The sequence below is a fragment of the Lasioglossum baleicum genome, chromosome 11, assembly GCF_051020765.1.
Source record: "Lasioglossum baleicum chromosome 11, iyLasBale1, whole genome shotgun sequence".
NCBI lineage: Eukaryota > Metazoa > Arthropoda > Insecta > Hymenoptera > Halictidae > Lasioglossum > Lasioglossum baleicum.
Window position 1 is genome coordinate 16402420 of NC_134939.1, and position 20803 is coordinate 16423222.

Consider the following 20803-nt stretch of genomic DNA (forward strand, 5'->3'; position numbering starts at 1 on the left):
CCTCTCTTGGGCGTTTCCGTTCGCCGACTTTCGAAATAAATCATTAGACCGCGCTCATGCAAATTCACGTTTTTCCACGGAAATTCCGAGAAACCCTGCGGAATTTCGTTTTGCCGACCGGAGAAATATCGAGCAGCTCTGCAACCGATTCCCTGCTTCACGGTAATTATTGCAACCAACGTTCAAGTGCTTAGAAATTTGCATGCTGATCTGTGGGTCGTCGCGAGAATGGTAAACAGCAGTCTCTATGCCTTACATGATACTTGTCTGAACAAGCAAATTCAAACTGGAAAACAGGATAGGAGTGTTAGATTCATCAAGTTTGATGACGTTTGGAAAGGTTTAACGAGATCTCCATTTTATTTAAAGATTAATATTCCTTTGTCGAATAAAATGAAGAAATCTTGTTCGCTACTTTAAGACAACTTTGACAAGCCACAAGCTGTAAATATAAAAACAAGCAACTTCAAATTGGAAAACAGTATAGGAGTGATAATTTCATCAAGTTTGATGACGTTTGGAAATGTTTGACGAGTTCTCCGTTTTATTTAAAGATTAATATTCCATTGTCGAATAAAAATGAAGAAATCTTCTTCGCTACTTTAAGACAACTTTGGCAAACCACAAACTGTAAATGTATAAACACTTGCCACGACTATTTAAAATTGACAGTGGACTAACAATCATAATGTTTGACGAAGTTTATACTTCCACAACCTTCCAGAACCTGGTGCGGACTCTAGACCCGAGGTAGACTGGCTTCAACAGCTCTCGAGGAACGTTGGTTGGCACAAACCGAGGTTTCGGAGCTGGGAGCGTCAACAAACAAGGTTTCAGAGCGTCGAGGACTCCCTTGTCGACCGAAACCGTTACGCTGGACGATAATATCGATCGGACTCGATAACCTGCAACAGGTGAAATCGTCCCCCGCCTGAGTTCCGCGGAGCGTGGCCGATTGAGCAACCGATCAGCTGCGCCCCGAGAAACCGGTAGATAGGTATCTGCGCGGAAGCGTCGTTATCTCCGTCGAGGGAAAAGATCTCGTGTTCTAGAGAGACAACGGAAGAGTAAGGGAGACGGAGAACCAGGTGAGCCCTCTTCCACCCGTAATACGTTTATAATGATAAGTTGTCATTACGCGGCGGTCGGGGCCCCAAGAAAACCAGGGGACCCAGAGAGAGGAGAGAAATGATGATCCCACCGCTGCAGGCTAGGTAATAGCTGCCGGTCGAACCGGCGCGATTATTGATTAGTTTGGTGGTGCTCGATCGGTGCCGGTGATCCATCAACGATGAAACTCCATAGTCGTCGATGCTACTCCGGAGCTGCGCCCGCCCTCCGGAGCCCAGCCTGCACCACCGGCTGGTCTTTAAAAACGCATTACCGGAGAGAGAACCCGGGTCCTCTCTGCCCTACCCCTCGGAACCCTCGCACATTGCCGAGGCAACTCCTTCTTCTCGACCAATCAGACCGATAGATTCGAGACTCTCCGATCGCCACGGACCGTTCAATTATTTTGCAATCAACGAGCACCGGGTCCTCCGGCACCATCGACGAGCCTCCACTCTGATTCGGGAGACGCCTGATCGCCCACTCCCGGCGTCAGGTAGCTTCTTGGGCGACCAGGAATCGGAAATGCGACGACTCTCGTTCTCCGTAGAATGATGTCTCGAAGTTTTTGCTCGTCTCCCGAGAAGGTAATTGAATTAATGCCGACTGAGACCCTTTTCTTAGTTGATTTCTGGAAAGATCAATTGTCTGGGACTTGGCACTGTGTAAGAAATTGTCTTTAGAAAGCTTCGCGGATAAAATTCCTCGGTAATTAATTTATGGAGAGATTAATCGTCCGATTTGTATCGGGTGACGCGACGTTTCCCGGTGCACGTCAGGTGGAATCCAATTAATCCGGGGCGATACATCGATACCTCTTTGGGTAACGCGCGAGCAACGCCATGGGGACGATGATGGGGAAAAAAGGGAAACGAAAGGTGGGGAGGTTGAGGGCAGAGGGGTAGGTTCGATAGCTTGTAAAGAGGCGAAGAGCGGGAGGTGCTGTGACAAGGTGAAAATGCAGTAATAAAACCGGCAGGCTTTCTCATCGTTCGTTATCAGTTCCCACTCGACTCATCCCCCTTTTTTCCGGGGACGCTCGCGCGCGGTGTGTTGCAATATCGATAAAAGCTTGGATGTATTGTAAGCTCGTCCGCGAACGGAATCGCTGCCGCAGATTCTACCGGGGTTTGCGGGGGTGCGGAGCTGCGGAGAGGGAGAGTTTGTCATGGTATGGGAAAGCCATCAATTTCAATGGACTTTGAAAACCGAACTACTTGTTGCATGCACTCCCCCTGGTTTTCTCTCGCCCCCCCTGCCCTGCCCTCTGCCTACACTCCCTTTCCGGAACCGTTCGCTCACCCTCCTCTCGATACGCGAGCCGATAGCTTCCCGAGGGAACGATGCCTGTGAAACGTCCCGAACGTGTTTCCCACCTCCGAACAAGGGTTGCCCTCTTTTTCCTCTTCTACCGTTGCTCTGGATATTCCTCTTTTTCGATACGGGATGCCTCGGCCGAGAGCCCAGCACCGGCGAAACACTATATCGAACAGCCAACGGGATGAATCAAATGCCGCGGTGATTAACAATTTAAACCCGACTCCTCCGCCCCCGTATTTCTTTTTCCATTCCACCGTGCAATAATCAATCTCCACCGCGCTTCTCCTATCGGACCGGATTTCTCTTTCAATCGGACTCGGTAAGTTATGCTTTCCCACATCTCCAAGCTGTTTCACCTGCATTTTTACACCCGCCATGCGAACTTTATCGGGCGCGATTATTAACGTTTTTAGAAATTTATTTAGAGAATTCGCATTGATAAAAATTTCAATTTTACAACTCTAAATAGCAGTCGCGTTCCATGCAATTCTCCGCGAACAATGAGTCTTCTCGTTAATTAATTAACCCTTCGCAACAAAATTGAAAACTCAGCAAGACTATTATAACCGGTTGCTGGAGGGCTCCCCTGTGCAACATAGTGGCTCTGCTCCACATAATTCTCGACGTGAGAAGATCACGATCGGAATAATCGTAAAGAGGAATTCGCAATTATGTTTGCGGGACCGGCGTATCTTCTCGAACGCGTTAAACTATGAATTAGCATCGGCGCGATCGTCATGGATAGTGGAATCATATCGCGACCGATGCGAGCCCGGGCGCCTTTAATTACATTCTTCGCAACTCTAATTACGGCGATTGTATATTCTCAGGTATTATTCGGCGACCTGGAAATTAGCGGTTCGACGTTGAATAATGATCCCACTCGTTCGGAATTCAATGGGATTATAGATTCTATAATTCGCGTATGGTAAAACCGCGACAGTTTTCCATGTTGAACAACCTGCTAACGATGTTGCGCGTACGTCATTGTCGGTTCGCGTGCAGAGAGACTCGGCAATAGGTTTCACTGGAGCAAAGTTACGGTATATTCTTTCTTATCCGCGCGTAGGACCGCGATATGCATCACGGGACGGGACTTCCAGACGCAAAACGAAGGGGGATGACAGGCGGCTGCAGGATGTCGATGAACACCGTCGCGATTTTGCCTTTGTTTTTAATCACTGACCGAGTAGATTCGAACCTCCAGCCCATGGAACGCTTGTTAATTGGCCGGGATAGCAGGATAATCAACGGCGCTATTACCCGGGCGAATTAAAACCGATGTTAATGCTAACGTGGGAATATTCTGATGGTCCATTGTCTAGACCGATCTCTGCCGGGCTCTTTTTTCTAATTACGTGGTAACTGTATCGAACAGGGCTCGAACAGTCTAACACGACTCGCGCGCTTCGAATCCTCCACATTCGAACCGGACCTGCTGCTTTGGCATTCGACATTCGCCACGCTTTAATTATATCGCGCCGCGATCGTTTACAGGTTCTAGGAAAATCAAGATCGCACGATTCTTTTTCTGTTTTTTTCCTTTTTTTTTAACGCGTTTCTATTAAAACTACAACGATGCTCGCCAGACTTGTACTTACCGCCCGTCTAAACCGCTAGTTGTGTTTCTTCACGGCAGCTCGGAAATAATTGGTGACGCGGGGAATACTTATGCAAACTGGTGCGTACGGCGTTTAGATAAGCAGAGATAAACACTCATGCTCCCTGGTTAGCCGGAGTACCTGTTAAGACGTACTCGCGCCCGGATTTGATTGAATTCTACGGCTTTGGAAATCTTCGTTCTACAGTCGCTTCTGCAATTTGTATACTCCTGCGAGTGTTTAAATCTTCGATCTTTATCTGCAATTAGAGTCGAGCTTGTTTCGTGCAAATTCTGTTCCTCGGTATCAGACTAGCATACCATGTAAAATCAATGAAGTCGAAAATATGAGAAGAATAGAATATAGAACGTTGAATAATGAATTACGAGCAGAATAAAACACAGAGTCTGAATTAATGAATTACGAGGAGTATAAAATAGATAATATAGGATAATGAATTGCGAGAAGACGGAGTGCAACCAGTGGTGGCTCAAGTCGAGCGAAGGCCCCAAGCGGTAAAAATTTTAATAATGTTGCCGTTAGCCTATTAGAATTAAATAATGAAAGTAGTGTAGTCTTGAACATATAATTCACAATGGAAAATTGAAAAAGTTGTTTTAATTTTTAGTAAATAAAATGAATGCTGCGAAATTCGGGGCCCTGTGGGGCTCCATGCGGCCGCTTAGCCCGCTTAGTGTTAAAACCGCCACCGAGTGCAACGCGGATTATAGAATAATGGGGAAAATGGAGAATATTGTGGCCATTATTGGTAGAGTATCGAGTACACACATTCTTCCGGTGAATCAATTACCTAAGCACCCCTCAGCAACCCCATGTCAAACACCTGTACACCCTGGTACACCCTGTTGAGCCCTCGAACCTATCGCATAGTGGTTTCTGGGCATTGCCGAGCACGGTGTCAACGGGGGACAGGCAATCGATGAGCTTCATCCGAGCTTTGCTCGGTGGTCTGAGGGGGGTGAGTTCTTGGTGGGAAGAGCGCGTGCATGGTGTGTGGTATGGGGGGTGGGTATGGGGTGGCTCGTGTACAGTTCACCCCGGCTGATATCGAAGCGGTTACGCGGAGCTTCCACGTTAATCACATATCCACACACACGAGTACCCGCTGTTTGTTTACCCACTGACGGCTCTAATGAATAGCAAAATCGGGCCGCTGCGTTACGCAGCCTTTCTCTCTCCCTCGCTTTCTCCCTCTTCCTCTTTCCCTCACTGAAACGCGTTCACTGTCTCTGCACCGGTGTTCGCGCGGCGCATTGACAAGCTGCGGGCGAGAATTACGCGAGCCACTGCAACTGCAAAGATGAATGGCGACTGCGAATCGAAACGTGGGAATCGAAAGACGAATCGTCCCGCTGATTTATCACCGGATATTCGATTTCGCGATCGGTGGCGCTTTAATGACGCCTCTCGTATGAATTCATCCCCTACCGCCTCTGCCGACTGCTGATTCACTGCTTTCTTTATCCACGCCGTTTCCATTCAGCATACGTCCTCTCCAGGTTGAATAGCACCTGATACCATCAATATTTAAGTTACCAGATACGTACCAAAACTGTGGAAAAGCTGTACCAATTGGAAAATCAACCGCAACGATTTTGAGAAGGTACATCAATCAAGCCTCTGCTCCCCTAACATTAAATTGTTCACCATGGACGAATTTTGTGATCAAAGAAAAGATGATATTAATATCAGTAACTACAAATATTCTTAGCTATCACCTTACCTTCATTCAGAGTTGGGCAAAAATTTAATCAACGACTGACGAATCACTTTCTACTTCAATCGTTAATCGCAATTAACAATTAATCTCCTAGTTTAGTCGTCAAAAATTGCGGTTAACGATTAAATACTTATTAATCTACTTTATTAAATTGGGAATAACAGTTAAATTTCTACTGTAGTCGTTAATTGCGATTAACGATCACATTCCTTTCAATTGTAATCGTGAATCGAATAATTGATTAATGATTAACTGCTGAAATTTCGAAATGAAATATGGAATCAAAACTATATGAATACTGAAAAAAATGTAAACTGAGTTTGGGTACTTTTATTTCTTTCGATGATTTCTTTTTTAATCAACGATTGACGATTAACTTCATTAATCGTCGATTTTGCAATGATTACCTTTTTTAATCGTGCACATTAATCAATCAATCTTTATTAAAATCTTAATCGACTAATGCCCAACTCTGCCTTCATTTTCTGTCGAAACACCCTGTCAAGTTTGCATTAAAAAACTAGAGATTTGCACAATCCATAACAAACTGTAAATTTGCGAGGATCGACTCGTCCCCCGGAAAATCTCCGACACTCTTCCACTCGATATCCAGATTTTTCTATTTACAAGGTATTGAGAAACAGGTCGGGTTCCTCGGGTCCGCCCTTCTTTTCGGATATTCTTTCAATATCGAGGGGAATCTTTAAGTGGCCTCGCCAGCAACAGGTTGTAAATCCGTTTTTTTTTTAAAGGGATCCGTTGCCACCGTTCGGTTTGAGGTCGCGAGGGTGAAGGGAATTCCTTCGGGAAAGGTTCGTCTCTTTCTCCTTTCCTTCGTCCCGGAGTCAGGACTCGACCTTTGCACGTTTTCCAATCACGCCATTTCCATCCCCCTTTCCCCACGAATGGGCGGAGGAAACGGATTTCCTCTGGCGTTGGGAATTCGTTGCTCGACCGACTTCTCAATTGGGAACGGGACACGTTCCGCGGATGTCCTTGAATCGTCGTAAATTTCCTTTTTGATGGTCAATTGGAAAGTTCCCCTGCGCCGATGGGACCGTAACTTTCAATAGGAACCTTTTTATCCCGGCCTGCGACTCGATCATCTGCGTACCTTCGAAATGGAGAGCAAGGTGCGAAATCGAAGTCGCAAGACGTGAATGAATTCTACGTCTGCGTGTTAAAACAATTTCATATTATTTCTGAAACATTTATGTTATTTTATAATTAACAATTAAGAGAATTCCTCTGTTGTATCTCAAGACAATTTTAGTTAGAATTTCATTCACAGAAGAACAACGTAGAATTCATTTCTGTAGCACAAACAATCCTGGAAATTCTGTGTCCAGTGTTAATAAATTACTACACATTTAAGTATCGTATCCACGAAAGAAAAAGAATCGTATACAATGGAATTATTCCAGGTCGGAAGAAACGTGTAATTTTCGAGTTAAAATAGCTCCGACTGCGAAGGGTTAAATGAGGAAGATTGATTTCTTGTGCTGATTTCTCCGGTGAAATTTCTGTCGAGGAATGTGTCGGGATTATGATGGATGGCTCGAAGATCGACAGAATCGAGGAACAATCGTGGGGCTAGACAATTGCCGTCGGATCGGAAACGCGCTCTTCGACAATTCCCTCAGACAATGACCATGAAATAACATTTAACTAGCCGTGGTGACTTGACTGACAAATTACGCGGAATAATCACGAACGAAGTAACCGAATGGTGGGGACATCGAGAAATCGGAAAGCGAACGGGGTAGAGAAAGGGAGAGAGAGAGAGAGAGAGAGGGAGAGTACTGTGAGACCGGATGCCGAGTAATCATTTATTTTATATTAATCATGTCCGTGGGGCCAGGAAGAAGGGCGGCCGAGTTTGACTAGGCGCAACCTGTGTCGGCAATGGGACAATAATAAGAATAAGAAGGAATTCGTCGGTTCGGTTTTTCGAACGTTGCCACTGCGAGAAAAAGAGTCGGTGCATGTCATTAGCTATGATGGGGCACCCGGATGCCCTGCGAGGAGGAAGCCGCTTTCATGGAAGACGTGTACGTGGATTGACAGATTCCTGTATGCCATTGTTGTCGTAGTCATGCCCGTTGCCCTCTAGGAATCGCTCCTTCTTTTGTGGCACCCGCGTTCCTCTTTGCTACCGGTTCCTCGGGACTACACGCTTAATCGGAACGAGAAATTGCAAAATTGGAGACACGGTAGTCTTCAGCATACACTTTTCTAAAGATTTATTTATTTATGCTACACCAGCATTTATCCATACGAGTACAAAGTCGAATCGTTCAAAATAGACACAGTTATAAGTACATTAGGTAGCGGCCAAGTTTGAATAATTTAGCCCTCCATGTAACTCTTTAAAAATTAAATAACGTTCCTTTAAACTAATTTTTACAAACGCTTTTTTCGGTATTGCAAGAGGTATTTCGCAGCTAATGTATTTTGTTTGATCTCACAACTTTTTACGGCCATAGGAACTCGGCTCCTGTTTACAGGATGATTTTGTCGGGATGGGAAAATCAGAATGTGGTAAATATTTGTGGATCTTAGAAATAGAATAATTTGGGTGATGTCCTTATTCCGGAAGAATTATAAAGGAAAGATCCGCTATGCGAAGACTTATTTAACCAGAAAGATTGGAGAAAGTTCGGGATAAATGGCCAGCAATATGTTTGTTTGACTTGCGGAGTTAATGGCACTCGATTTGATTAATTGTTCGGTTGAATGTTCGTCGGTGGAAATCAATTTGCGAATTTTCAAGGAACAGGTCGTTTATGGAAGGAAAATTAGAAGCCCGGTGAAAGCATCGGCCCCGCGGGGTAAGGATTAAAGACAGGTGATTAGTAGTTCCGGTTCTCACACTCGGCAAAACAAATAACTGGTACTAACGAGGCCCTATCAATAACCGACGGATAACGACCGGTTTTGCGGGAGAAGCGCGATCGCGGCAGAAACTCCGCCCTTGAAATCTTGCAGACACCTCCGAGAAAACCACTCCTCCTCCTCTGGTTCCATCGCGTTGGCTACCCTAACGAGGCTCCGGAATCAGTGGCGCCGCGGTGGATTCCTTCGTGACAGTACTATCAAAACATTTAAATTCATTAAACTAATTACAACGGCGCCAATCGGGTTTCCATCCACCAGCCTGTAAAAGTTCTACAAAATTCAAAGAATATTTTCCATTGGTTTGAAGTAGCGTTTCGGGAAAGATTTTGTAGTTTGGAAGGTGGGAAGGGCGGCGAAGACGAACGGCAAACACGGGAGGGCAAAGGTAGTCGCTTCCTTCGGGCATCCTTGCCAAACCAAGTCCTTTGCATACACCAGGAACGCAGATGGCAACGACAATGTCCGAGCGGAAGTAATTTCCGAGATGAGCGGCCGAGGCCTGGCTCGCAATAGTGGTTGAACAGTCAAAGTGGGCTCATTTCGGCATACATGCCAGATCCCGCGAAAGGATGCTCCGCAGGGAGGTCATATCCTGTCCACCGTGGGTCCCCTGACTGGTCGCGCATTAAACCCACTGGGAGAAGTAATTTTCTGAAGAAGCCACGCAAAGTGCCGGCCGCCCCTGGAAAAGTGTGAGATATTGTGACCCTCGGACATCACCGAAATGTAGCAAGTCCTGTCTGGTCAAACCCGAAATTTCTCCGGGGATCGCAACCAAACTCGAATAAAATGTCAGATCATTCCACGATACTGTCCTGTCCACTTTCAATTCAGTTCAGGATAATCTCGGAAGCCTGGTAACCGTCTCAGTGACAAAATTGTGGACATTTTTGTGGAAATTAATACGAGGTAGGAACAAGTGTTTGTTCGTGTAACTATCCAAGAAAGGAAGAGAGCACGGCGAGCTCCGGCACGTCAGAATCGTTACGTTCGTTGCGTGCAGTGGATCAGAAACAATAGGAACTGTTGAGAAAGTTTACGCTCGCGTGGAAAGTTTTCCAGCTCTATCTCTCCGGTTACAGTTTTCCTCGGATCCTTCTTTTTCTGGAAGCGCTATCAGTTCTTCAACCGAACGTTCTTTTTCATTTAGCGATTCCCATTAGAGTTATCAGAAACACATTGTTTCTTCGAGTAAAAAGACCGTTCGAATCTTTCGTATACGTACTGTACGATGGAAAAGCTCGGTCCGACCGGTGTGTAATAACCCGCGTCTAATTCTCCTAAGTTTTCAGTGCTCGTCTAAACGAGATACGCATCGGTGTTGCGCCAGTGAACGATTAACCAGGTCATGTATTGTTAGGTCCTCGGAGACAGAGAAACTATCAGGGAAAGCAAGATTCCAGCAGCTACTTGTTGAAGTGGAAGTAGAAGTCTTGTGCAATTGAAATGCCGTGAAATTTCATTTTCCTGGTAGAACTCCCGAACTGAATTTCCTCAACTGCCGGAACTCCGCGCGATTGACATACTATCGTGTCGTTTCTATTTTTGTATTGGAATTGCTGGACATTATTGAGAGACACTGTGAACAGTGCTGCAAGAAAATATAAATAAAGACTGAAGGGAAAACTGGAGGATCTCTTTAAAGAAAAATGTTGATTTTGCAAATACTTGAAGATGGAGGGAAAATAGACTGAACTAAATTTATTTTAGAAATGTAGGAGGAAATTGGAAATCTCGCAGACTCTTCACTGCAAATAGCAAGCCCGAGGCCCATAAAGCAGCGTTTAAGGAGTTCAGTTCGCGTATCGGCCGTGCGTGAATCGCTTCCTTCCTTGCGAAACCTATAAAAACGTCAACGAGTCGACTACTCGAAGGATCGTTACGTTTTCTTGTTAATAACCTACGCGGCTAGATACCTTTCGAATTCACGCCAATTAGTTCCTAACACTGGACACGAGTCCAGTACTGCGTACATCGTTCGTGTCTATGGAAGCCAACGATCGCCAGAGATAAAGTAAATATCTCATCCCCCAATTCGATTGTTATATTCGATCGTAAAATACAAAAACCGAGCGTTCGCTATAATCCTCTTTACGGAAAAGAAGAATACAGAAAACATTCGATTCAATTATATAATCGAGAATCAACGCTTGTTTTGCTGCAATGCTATCTTTGAATTTTATTGCATCGTTACATTATTCTATCTACGCGATCTCGGTGAAAGTAATTTTTATTGTTTCCAGTAAAATGCCGGTGAAAGCCATTTTTAGACCCAATCGCCTCGTTCCCGGTAACAAACCGCATTAACTACTGTCCAGGAGAAATCATAAGCAAAAGTTCCAGCACTTTAACCCCGGACAATTAACTTTCCTAAAAATAAGTCGGACATTTGAGTCGCGCGATGCATTAAACATTTCCTTAAATTTGTACAAGATTTTATAAGATAATGTGTTAAATAAATAGAATTACCATTAGTTCAAGCAAAGTTCACGCATTAAATTCGAGTATAAATCTATCTATATTAATAAAAATCAAATGAGAACGGCTGGACCGATTTGGCTAATTCTTTTTTAAAAATGTTCGTGTTTGTCCGAACTAGGTTATAGGATAAGAAGAATTGGAAAAGTATCACGGAAAAATGGAAAATTCGGGAAAAACTAGAAGTGCTTTTAGAATCATATTTCAATACAACAAAAAAACGAACGTCGTAGCTTTTAATCAATATTTCAATAGAAATTTACATTATCGCCTTCTGTTTGCATTATCGACATTATAAACATTCTCTCGCGAGCGAGCTACAACAACCCTACGCGTAATTAAATAAAAATTCGCAGCGGCGAGTAGAAGCAGAAGAAGCTGACGAAAATTAGGATAGAATGAGCCGGGATTAAAAGAGGAAAAAGTGAGCAGAGGACCGGTGGTCATGATTCGGCAGGAAATTTCCTGTTGCATCGAGAGGGTCGATGACTGGTCGGTTTTCTGATGCACGTGACTGCAGGACAATGAATCTTTTCTCGCCTCGGCGACGTACCAATCACTGGCCTGTCACAATACGATCGACCATGATCATTCACGAACCAGGCGAGAATGACGACGCGGGGCTACTGTGCGCCACCAAGAAAGGGATCCTCTCTATTCAGGGGCTTAAAACGTAGTCACGATCTCGCGCGTGATCGTGATTTCGTGGTCTGGATTTGTATCGTAGATCGCGGATTCCCCAGCTACGAATCCAACGGCGGATTCGGCGCCCATAGATCATTACGCGACACATCATGTCGGGACTTTTATGCGGCTCCCGTTCCCCAGACAATTGTTCCGTGTCCTCCCCTTACGCATTCAAATTTCCGAAATTAATGCTCCACGTTGTAGAATTTTTTATTGCTTTTCCTTACACGAAGCATAATTCAAAGGACATGGGGACACGTATGATTTGCTATTGTTGAACTACGTGCTTATTAACCTATTTCCGGAAGATTTTCTTTACGGTTACAGTGATTAAAACGTGATTATCACCGAAAATGTAGAAGAGAGAAGTTAGGTCGAGGGCTCGGGATGAAAATTTGGCGAGCAATGCGCGCGGAGTCTGCTGGATCGCGCAACGGTCCATCTCGTTTGGATCACGGCTGAGTGGCCGGGCGTTTTGTAACGAAATTAGAACAGCGAATCCGAAGATATTTAAATGGCCGGAGCTTACGTACAGATACCCGGACGGCGGCAGCAATTTACTTTCATACGCCATTAAGTTCATTCGAAGTGACCTCATCCGGAGGCGAACGTCTTTCGGAAAAGGGGGCGCCGGCTTGCGATCTCCACGGCGAGATACGTATTTAGTCTTCCGTAGGAAGAGAGATATATAAACGAGAGGGCTCCCGATAACGTATTGCCAGACGGCCTCGTATAATCAACAGATTAGCCGAGGAATAGATCAGAGGCGATGGGCAAAAGGAGACCCGGTTAGCTGAAAGCTTTCCCGTTGCCCATTAACGGAGGGGTTGATTTCGTTCTTCCTCTTCGCTCGAAGAGAGCGTTATAGCGCCTAGCCCAGCTTGTGCCGAGCCGAGAAAATGCGATTATAAGTCACGAGGTGTTCGCCGTTGCCGTGTCTGTCAACGAGGAGGAGTCTGCTTCCCGGAGAGAGAGAGAGAGAGAGAGAGAGAGAGCGCCCGGATTGATTGGATATGGGGAACCACGGTTCCGTTGAAGAGATGAAAGACAACCGCCCGCCCTGCGACAAGCCTGACAAAGGAAACGTGTTTTCCTGAAAGCACGTCTGATCGAACCGCGCCAATCGAATTCGCTAGATGCTCCACATTTACTCGTCGACGATTTTTCCATTCACCGCTCTTCAGGGGAGCATTTCCTTCGTATCTCAAAAATACGTTCTAACAGACGTGGAAAATATGATCTTCGTAAAGCAAGAAGTGTCTAATGAAATAAGTATTGTAAGAGTATTAGCACCGGTCTTAACAAAGGGAATAAGCGTCGGTTTCGCGAGAAGTAGGAAATTCGCTGGACAATAGCGGTCTAATCACTGCACACGGAAACATCAATTCCGCTTGGCGGCGGTGATGCGCGTCGTCGTCGCCGTCGTCGTCATTCTGCGCAATCCAGTTGCCAGGTTTTTGTTAATTTCGCTAATATCCCCGAGTACGTGTCGAAATGCCTTTCGGACAGGGAAATGAACGCGTGACGTGCTCTCCGCCTCTTTCTCCCCCAAAGAAAGCAGGAAAGGCGGCGGGAATTTAAAATGCATACACCCGGGACCATAATTCGATTAACCTAAGCGAAAATGCACTCGTTTGTAGCGTGCATATATAACAAATGAAATCTCCTGCATAGTAATTCCATTCGGAATACGAAAGTGGAGGATGCGCCGCGGGGTCGTAGCTACGTACGACGTCGGACACGGAGTGTTGGAGGAGGGTGGTCTGCTAGAGAGTGCCTGGGGTGGGTGGTGGCAGCCAACGGCAGTGGTAGTGGTAGTTGCTGGTGGTGGTAGTGGCGGTGGTGGTGGTGGTGGCGGTAGAGGGCGGATTAAAAATGTAATCCAATAATAACGCGTCTCTGGTGTCCGTGGAAGTACGTACGTAGGTACATACATATATGTATGTACGAAGATAGTGGCGTAGAAATAAGGGTTGCGAGGGAGGTCGAGGGTCTCCGGTTCTTTCCGAAAGATAATTAACCAGCACGGTAACGCCATCGTCATTTTTATCTCTTTTCGTAGCTCGATCTTCCGCCGGGAATAATACAAACTCACGCATTTATCATCTCTCGGTCTAATAACTCCGCCTTCGCACTTGCACCGCAGCACCGACGCCCACGGACCACGTCGAACCAACGCAAATCCCTGTGAAACGGCCAAATTGATTCTCAAGCCACCCCCCATCGTCCCAAATCTTCCATAATTTTTGTAAAATTACCAAACTCTTCTCTGGACCGTGTTGTCCCCGTATTAAAATAAATTTACAAATATGGTCGCGTGACCGTGGTTGCAAAAATCATCGAATTAATTCTAGCCAGGCATAGGGGATGGTTTTTCAATGGACAACGATTACACAGATTCAAGAGAATATAGTCCTGTAAGGGATCAATTTACTTCCGATAAACCCAGTGAAATGAATTTAGATTTGCCCAAGCAACGGGGGTGGTTTTTCGAAGATTAACGATTAGAGAGTTTTACGTAGCGTTCGGGGAGGGTGTCTGAACGGTGTGTACGGCCCTGCGCAGCATTTCCTCGTGCCTCGACACGTCCATGTGTCGAGTACGTGCCAGCACCTACGTATATCTGTAATGCCGGTAGGTACACCCCCGGATGAATCTTGAGGCAGTGAAAATATCACGATGTCCGCTGCCACCGGAGCGTATCCGAGCAAGGAGGGATGGGAGGTTGGAAACGGGTAGATGGAGTCCATTAGCAGAGACTGGTGAGGATGTGTGCGATTATACACCCCCCAACAGTCCACTCAATAATGCATCATCCTTCTCTATCCGAACCCGGCCGCCCCCGCACGTCCACACGTATGACCACTCGGGTAGACTCTTCCTTGCCAGCAACCCACCCCCTGGACCGGTTGGTACCTTCTCCAACCGGTCGCCTCCCTTCGTCGGCGGGTCCACCTTCTGTGCACGGTACCGCGGGTGCTTATTACTGGCGTGGCTTTGATTTGCGAACGGGTGAGGCGAGCGGGGGTGGAGGCTGTGGCCGCCAGGCGGGGGTGAAACGGGGGTGGGCAGCTCTCGCCGGGGATACTTGTTTCAAAGAAACGACGAGCGGCCACCGTAGTTTCGAGATTTCGGAGGGAGGGATGGCGGCGGCGGCCCGACGCTGTTTAATTGTGCCGCACTTTTTCGCTCGACTCTTGAATCGCCGCGACCGTGTCCGACGGGTTCTCCTTTTGATCATAAATTTCAGGATTAATTCAACAATTTCTCGTGTCCGCGAGACTTTTTCCATCTCCCTCGTACCCGCTCCTCTCTCCTATCCTCCACGTCTCTGTACCGCGTTCCCTGCAGCGCTGATAAAATACAGCGAATACGTCGCCGGGCAAACAAAAATGCGCGCAAAGCCGTTTCGGTAAATCCTTGCGGAAGGATTTCAGAGTCCGCCGGATTGCTCGTCAGCCGCGCGCGTTCCGCGTCTTTGTCTCCAGCGATTCTTCGGGCAGCTTCGGATGATCATGATGAGCTGCGCCAGGGTTTTTTTTACGGTGATCGCACTCTACAAGGATCAAAGGGGACTAATTATTATCGAAAAGGGTGCTCCCGTCTGTCGCTCTGTTTGAAGATGTACTTTAGCAATTTTTTAACCGCATGCTCTACACGGTTTATTTCGATGCTCGGAATTAAAACGTGTTCGTCGAAACATCAACGCGCGTACAGTACCCTCGCGAATTTTCCCAAGCGATAATTCACCGAAGATCAGCATCGATCGTCGTAAGAAACGCTCAGCGTTTTTGCGAAAGGGCTCGACGGGGAATATATAATCAGCGGGTTTGATACGGCGCGGCATAATCGCCGTGGAAAATAATTGGTTCTCGGCTGCTAATTTCCCGCGAATGGCAGTCCGGCAGTCGGAACGATACTGAAATAATACTTGATACAGCTACTTGAAAGAGAGTTCGCTCTACCGAAGTGCTCCATCTCGTCCCGTTGGCCCGCGCAGATTAACGGCTAATCCGGCACGGGAACGAGGAATTGTTGAGAGAAAAGCGGAAATGCTAATCTCTCGATGGGTATCCCCGGGATACCTACGCACTACGGAGTCTTCCATTTCCACGTGTGTCGTTGGCCCCCGGTTGCTTCGTTGTGTATGAGTATGTGTGTGTCTGCGCTTAAATCGCCGCACACTACGACAGCACTCGGCCCAGGGTGCACATAAGGGAGCCGTGTATACAGGATCCCGCAAGTATGTGTGCTCGTACGTGTACGCGCGTGTTTAAGTACGTTTGCCTCGATTGCGTGCGAGGAACGACGACCAGAGGAACGACGCTTCAACGCGTCGCGCAAATCCTCTCAGATCGTGCCCCTCTCTCTTCTATCCGCCGAACGACATTTCCGCACGGAACAGTTTATTTTGCGGCGATGGACTTCCGACTATATGGGATAACGCGGCCTCGGTTTAATATGAATCTGGATGGCCGACGCAGGTGTACTTAGCCGCCCACTATCGTTACTCTCCTGCCAACGGAATCGATAAAAATGTTCTGCATTCGGGGCGACCTTTGCATACTCTCCTTGTACGCGGTTTTTAGTTCTTGATACGTTTTATGGTTGCACTCTATCACCGTTATTACCGCGCGGATCTTTACGCGAGATAACAATTCTCCCGCGTCGATTGCCGACGCCACAAGCTAGATATAAATTTCTTTCTTTCCTCGCGGTCGTGTTACGAACTTGAAAATGCATCGACGTTGTTACAGTTTTCTTTATTGCTCCAACTCTTTAGGTTGAAGAAAACCAGTCGAAAGGCTGTGTATTACAACTCGATCGAATCCGTGGTTGTTTGTACGTATTGGTACCTTCGTTCTCGAAATCGAGAAATTCTTTGCGTTCCCCGCGTCCCCATCATCGCGATGATCGCTTGTGAAACCACGATTGTTCGAAACGGCCGTGTGAAACCGTGTACCTCCGAAACGTTCCTCGGCCCCCCTTACGCGGTCCCCATAGCATTACCTAGAGGCAGAGCGTCGTTTCCTGCGACGCGTTTTCCCTTTCGTGTCATCAACGGCATTCGAGCGCGTAATTAGATGGAACGGTTGCGTTTTATGGAAAACTGGGTTTCCGTCGATCTGGAATCGCTATCGGGCGATCATTGGGCAACCTTCTTCGCACAGGGGTCCCCATTGAAAACCGTAGGCGGTTCCCACGTGCTGAAATATAACTCGCAATAAACCAAAGTGATAGTAGGTTAAGTCCTACGATGCTATCTGCCCGGGTAATTGCCCCGGCAAGTACTCCCGGGTAACGGCCGGGCGTACAACGTGTTTTCTGTGGCAATCCGTCGTTCGTCGTCGTCCTCCTCGTCACGGGAATAAAGAATAGCGATCTGTTCCTTTTTTCTTTCGGTCGTTTCGTTCGGAGGAAAAGGTAACACAAAGACAAATAGACACACACGCGAGCGAGCAAGCACACAGAAACGAACGGGGGAGAGCCGTTGCTGGTTAAGCGGGTCAGCTCTTCCTGAAACGGTATTCCGGATAAAACAGAAAAATGCCAACAATCGTTGCCGATGTATCAGACTTGAATAGACTTCCCACGATCCCGTCGCGTCGGCTGGCTGGCTAGATTCTTTCGACACATAACGCCATGAAATTCCAGAGTATCGACGGGAACATTGTTTTTGCAACGACTACTCGCGCGCGGCTCTCTGTTCTCTGCGCGCTTGATCCGCACGACCGATAATAATTTAAACATTTCAATTATCGACCAGCCACGCCGCCGCGCCACGAGGCTAATAACCGAGATCCGCTCGAACAGATAGAACGACTCCATCGACTAGAACGTCGCGGACGTAACGACCCGTTTGACAAATCGTTTCCAACCCTCCGGGCAGACGGAAACGAATTTGTGACGGTTTAATTTGTTGCGACCGGCCCGATACTGCCTCTGGAATTTTTAATTTTTATTGCCCTTTTTATTACCCGCGCCTGAAAATTATTACTATCGGCGGGGGTTGGTTCGGCGTTGCTTTCTTCTGGGCCGCTTCCCGATTGCGATTCTAGTTTGTATACTATGGAAAAATTTGTTGAAATTCTTGCTCAAGCATCGATTCAATAATGAAATCATTATTTAACCCTTTGCACTCGAATGGCGAGTCTGAGGCGCCAGTAAAAATTGCCACACCATTATTCAAAACAGTTTTGATATTATTAAATTCGTCTGTTTTTTTTATAAATTGTGAAAAGCTCAACTGTTATATGAGAAAACTGGTTAAATTTGATATGCACAATGTAAAAAAGATGACATAGAATAAAAATGATCTGGGTTGAAAGAAATGTCTTGATTTTCGAGAAGGGGATAGGATATCGCCACTTCTGCTCGGCTACACACACGGATGTGTGTATCTACGGTATACACGTACGCCGAAACGTTCGTAAAGAGCCAAGTTCATTGACTAGCGAGCAGGTGACCGAATAACGCGTGTAATGAATAATTTAAGCAGTGTGGCAGACCTAGTTTTCAAAAACTGAAACGGCGTGAAGCGTGGGGTGAAGTATGCGCCCGATACGGATCTCCGTTTCGAACTTCTTTCAATTGCTTCGGGGATGATTAAAATTCATCGTAATTTCACCTGGACGGGCAGGACGTTATCGCGATCGTTCGATGGATCTCTCGGATCCGCTGACTAAGCACCGATGCATCCCGATTACCCTCCCTAGGATAATTAAAGAATAGGCAAAATGTTGAAACCCGGCCAGTCGGTGTACACGCTGTATGCATGTCTGCTGCGAGCGTGTCTATGTACGCGCGTATCAAGGAACGATCCATATTCATGAGCGAGTAAGAACCAGTGCAACTAACGACTCGTTAGTTCTTCTAAGTGATAATTTATTTATCTTTCTGGAGCGGTCTCAGTGTCTGGCCGAGCGATCCAGACGCGGCCGGCCACAACCGAGCTGCTTAATTCCTCCCGGCTAATTACGGAAAAATCACCGGGAATCCCTTTTGCGCATGGATCGCTGGGAAACCATTAACGTACAACAGCCTGCACTTCGATTCTCTAATACCTCCTTTCGCGACTGCGTAACCCGTGCAACTAATTCACACGGACGAACGATCCACTATCATTATTCTTATTTCTTGATCATTATTGTTATTTCTCATCAAAGGACTCGCGTCGACAATCTTCCAGCTGGATTGGATATGCAGGACTAACAGTGTTCAATTTTTACTGTTATCAAAAAATCCGGGTGATTACTAGACTGCGGATTTGGTGCAATTGTGACAAAAATGGGCACGTACAATTTAAAGCAATTCGGAATAAATCGATTCGGCTTAATAAGATAATTAAAAGAAGAGTATACCATTTTCATTTGACTCCCGTGTCCTGCAATCAATGCGAACACTATTATTGAACTCGCACAAAGATCCGCAATCCAGCGGTTACATTTAGTATCGGAACTCACACGAGCGGGTGACTACGACAGCTGGCGATCCTTTGAGGGCCCCGTCCTCTGATAGGCTGAGACAGGCGAAGGTCCAGCTGTAGGTCAATCGCGAGGTCCATCGGGAAATCGTTCTGACCGCTGCACCGCGAGAGAGAACTCTTAACCGCGACGCGGCACACTAACCACCATCCCGTTTTTTCCCGGGCACAAAGGGGGAAAAATCTGGCTCGTCGTTCCGCCTAACGTATCCAGTTTTCCGTCACAAAAGAGACCCCTGGGGGCTGGTGCGCGGGACTCGAGAAAGGACGCGGCAAGGAGGCGAAAGGACGATGCTTGTATGGGAACAAACGAAGGGATGGTGCCGACTCTTATGATGGACGTAATTAAAACTTTTACAGCGCGGCGAGCTGAAACGTGAGCAAAACGAGGATCTGTGTGTACGCGTGTATACATACACGTCCGTATACGTTCGCGGATGATGTCCGTGTACGTTCTTCTAGCCAGTGTGCGTTCTCCGCCCACTTTTGCGCCGAGTATACCTCGGATATATCCTGCGATAGGTGGCACACGCACCCCGTGCGCACAGTTTTTCGCGGTAAAAAGGGGCACCGGCGACGAGGCATGAACCGCGCGCGCCTATGCCTCCGAGCTGAAAGGCGTCGAGCGTGGACACGACATTATAATTACAGTGATAATGACCGTGCACGGGGACACAGTCGATAGCAGCTGCTTCTGTGTGCTTCTCCTCGCCGAGGACACCAACGGAACACGTAAGAATCTACTCGCGAGTCACCATATTGCTGACGCCCGGGATGACAGACTCGGATAATTATCCCGAGCTGTTATAAACGCCTAATCCATGCAAACCGCGCTTCGGGAAATTATGCGGACCCCGTAGGAACGATCCGGACGTAACTACTTCTTGGAACGCCGCGCCGCCGATCATCAAGGTACATACATCTTGATTTTGTAGCCTACGAGGATCGTCGCGTGTTCTTCGGCTTCTGCGAGAATTTGTACTTGTGCTTGTTATTACTAAACTGCGGATTTTTATGCGAAATAATATGCAAGATATGCAAGTTTTTATTTTTCTTTAACAAGTGTACAAAAATATATATGGCATAATTTAAATGGTATCGAAGGAGGAATATCATTGAAGAACAATTTCTTTCGTCCGGTTATTTTTTCATAGTTTTTTCAAGGTCAACGTTATTTTTTCCTCGGGAGAACTTATTCTTTTTATTCCATCTTATAGCGGCCGAAAAAATACATTTGAATATGCTTAAGTCATTAACAACATGAGAACATGAATAAAAACGATGTTCTTGAAAAAACTATGGAAAAATAACAGGACAAAAAAAATTGTTCTTCTATGATATTCCTCTTTCGACACCATTTGAATTATGCCATAAATATCTTTTTTGTGCCATTAAAAATAAAGGAGATATTTAGGTGGCCTCATGTATAATAATTATGCGAAATAAAAATGTTTTGCATTGATTGTGGGAAGCAGGAACAACAGA

General features: G+C 46.4%; 1 long non-coding RNA gene across 1 annotated transcript in view; it reads right to left on the reverse strand.

Annotated features, from left to right (window-relative positions):
* The window catches only part of LOC143213616 (uncharacterized), a 154981-nt gene extending 134636 nt beyond the window's left edge, over positions 1–20345 (reverse strand). Inside the window, exon 1 of the long non-coding RNA XR_013010001.1 lies at positions 19299–20345. This is a non-coding gene — a long non-coding RNA (uncharacterized LOC143213616). The remainder of the gene's footprint in view (positions 1–19298) is intronic.
* Positions 20346–20803: the final 458 nt, after the last annotated feature.